We start from the raw sequence: 3,589 nt of genomic DNA, 5'->3' as shown, positions 1-3,589 counted from the left end.
GAGGAGTTGGCATTCACTGAGTTATGACATTTTATGCCTTCCCCCCGCCACAGCTCCCGCCGCCTCTCTCCTGCTCTCCAGCCACTTTGCTTATCTGTGAGCCCCTTAAGGGTGCCCCCACTGCAGGTATTTGCATGTGTTGTCCCTCTGCCTAGAGTGATGCTCTCGATCCCTTGTCCACAGCACGCATTCGAAGACCACACTCCCAAGAGGCCACCCTCTCCAACACAGCAGTCCTGCCACTCTCTAACCCCTTACTCTGCTTTATTTTTTCTCCTAGGCCTTGTGACTGCTTGACTTGTTATGTCTCTCTTTATAATGAGAATATAAGCTCCAGGAGAACTGAAACTTTGCCTTTTTCACTGTTGTGTCCCCAATTCCACAAACAGTGCCTGGTACACGGTAAGTGCTTAGCAAACATGTGCTGAATGAATTAATAAGAGAGTGAGTGAATGGGCACTGAAATATATAGACACCATGTGAAGCTTTTGAGAAAAGGCTCTCTGAGAGATGGGACAAAGAAAAGATGCTCTCTGAGGTCTACAGGATTTAACGTAGCTCTTTTTTAGGTAGAGGAGCCTGTACATTTAGGGCACGAGGATACTGGATGCCAGGATCCCAGAAAAATCCAGAAACCCGGCCACACAAATGTTGCATTTTCATTGAGTGGCACCTCCAACATGTTACCCATGCCCAACAGGGCTCAGGTCTGCCCTTCCTCTGTCCTCCCTGAAACTGCTTATCCCCCTAACACCCACCACTTGCTGAGGAACCGTGAGAAGGGTCTCACTATTACCCTGTAATCACTGCAGGTCAATGACAAGGAGCTTGGGAGGCATTTCAGTTTGAGCGGCTGGTGAGCAGAGCAGGACGGGCAAGGGCTGCTACTCACCAGGATCTGTTCAACTCACATCAGTGTCCATTCCACCTACCTCGGTAGCCAATTCCTACCAACTGTTTGTGCTTTCCTATTTAAAGTGATGAAAGGTAACACAAACATTGGGGGAAAAAGCAACTTCAAGACCCATATACGGTAACAATCTAACGACATAAATATCATGATAAAGTTATTTCCAAATATCTGGAAAGGAATCCTTATACACACGGAAACTGAATTGGTGTAATGGTTAATCTCTACGAATAATTCACTGTGGCCAGGTAGTCAGACAGATCCATAACTGACCCTTTATACAAATCTTAGAGGAGTCCCAAGACCCGAATTCCAACTTCTACGAGTTATGCTTAAGTACAGGTTCTAATATCCATCTTACAACTTTGGGCTCCTAAGTAATAATGCTAATAGGTAATATTTATTTAGCACAAATTATGTTTGCCCTGATCTGAACTTGTTATGTGCAAACTCTAACAGAGGTGCAATGTGGCTAAGAGCTCATTTTGCCTAAACTGACAAATGGAGAGCCATCGAAACCTGATTTGTTGAAAGACTACTAAAGAAGCTGGGGTAGGAGTCTGAATAAAGGCTGGGTCCTCTGGCTCTTGAATGATTGTAAAATCTTTACCTTGTCTTTGTAACACTGCAACAAGGACAAATACGACAAGGAGTGGAATTTGTAAATGGGTATGTGTGACCTTTTGTGCAAACATGCGGTAGATCATGAGCAAAAAAAAAAAAAAAAATCAGTTTTCTACCGGTAAAAATAATTAGCAGGGCTTCCCTGCTGGCGCACTGGTTGAGAGCCCGCCTGCCGATGCAGGGGACATGGGTTCGAATCCCAGTCCAGGAAGATCCTACATGCCGCGGAGCGGCTGGGCCCGTGAGCCATGGCCCCTGAGCCTGCACGTCCGGAGCCTGTGCTCCGCAACGGGAGAGGCCATAGCAGTGAGAGGCCTGCATACCACAAAAAAAAATAAAAAAAACCTAAAAATTTGCAGTTTCTTCCAAAATTAAATATAGTCTCACCATACAAGCCAGCAGTTGCACTCTTTGCTATTTCCTCAGATGAGCTGAATACTTACATCCACACCAAAACCTGCACACAAATGTTTATAGTACTTGTATTCATAATTGCAGAAAAAATTGGAAGCAACCAAGATGTCCTTCGGCACGTGAGTGGATAAATAAAGGGTCATACAAAACACAATGGAATATTATTCACCAATACAAGGAAATGAGCTATAAAACCACTAAACGTGGAGGAAACTTAAAGGCATATTACTACGAGAAAGAAGTCATCTGGAAAAGACAAAACTATGGAAGCAGTAAAATGATCAGTCGTTGTTGGGGGGGGAGGGGGGATGATTAGGCAGAGCACAGAGGATTTTTAGGCAATGAATCTATTCTGTATGGTATTATAAGTGTAGATACATGTCATTATACATTGGTCAAATCCATAGACTGTACAACACCAAGAGTGAATAAATTAAACTAAGGACTCTGGGTGATAATGAGGTGTCAGTGCAGGTTGTTCGACTGTAACAAATGTTCCCTTCTGGTGTGGATGCTGGTGGAGAAGCATGGGACCGAATATGTTGGAATCCCCTGTATTTTCCACTTAATTTTGTTGCGAAGTACTCTGCAAAAATAAAGTCTATTAAATTAAAAGAAAAGTTAACGTGTAAGCCTGGGGGTGTGGTGAGGAACACAACAGTAGAACTAAGCATCACAGAAAGAATACGAGTGGATGTCCTAGGCATTGGGCTGGCCCTAGAGGCCAGGAGAGTGTCTGAATGCACATCAAATTAACTGAGTACCTCTTACATGCCTGTTACATTTACAACCCCAGTATCGTCACAAAATTCTCGCACTGTAATTCTGGCTCAGAGAAAATCAATGATTTTTTGGCTGAAGGTCCCACGACTAGACAGTAGCAAAGCACAGGTTTCAATGCCATTTCTGCTGACTCTAAGTCCAGTTCTCCCCTCTAAGTAACTGCTGGAAAGCTCAAAGCAGTGACTATGGAAAAGTTTGCTTTACGAAAGACATCACGCTTCAGATTCAACTTTGCACATATGCATACAGAGTGGGTCCATGGTTGGACTGAGTTTGTGGCTGCAGGGACAACACAAAACCACATCAACAGCATCACATTTATTTACTTCACCATTAAAAGAAAAATAAGAGGCTGCAGGGGAGGTGATAGGGAAGGAGAACTGAATAGAGAATTGTTATTACTATCCAGAGTAATAGCCTTTCTGGAATTTCCCATACCAAGGACAAAACTTCATAATGGACAGAGTCAGCTTCCCCTGGGGGTCACACTCTCTGCCATTATGGGGAAGGAAACTTCTGCAGCTCTGGAGAGGGGCCAGGGAAGGTGGCCTCACAGTCTGGTAACAATGCAGACCTCCCCAAGTCTCCTTTCTTCTCTACAGTGCATGCCAGGGACACGGCCCATCTTCCTCACCTCTTCATGCCCACACTCATCTTATTGTTCCATCCCCAAGCCTGGCTGGAAAGGAAGATAAAGCCTCCCCACCTTCCTATTTCCGTGCTGCTCCAAGAAAACAAAGTCTGCATTCCATATTGCTTCAGGAAACAGAAGACACACACACACACACACACACACACAATTTCAGTACCATACAAAGCTCTGGTCTTAATGTTACTATTCTAACATCCAGCTCCCTT

Source organism: Stenella coeruleoalba, assembly GCF_951394435.1.
Source record: "Stenella coeruleoalba genome assembly, chromosome: 8".
NCBI classification, from domain to species: Eukaryota; Metazoa; Chordata; class Mammalia; order Artiodactyla; family Delphinidae; genus Stenella; species Stenella coeruleoalba.
Note: the sequence above shows the minus strand (reverse complement) of the source record.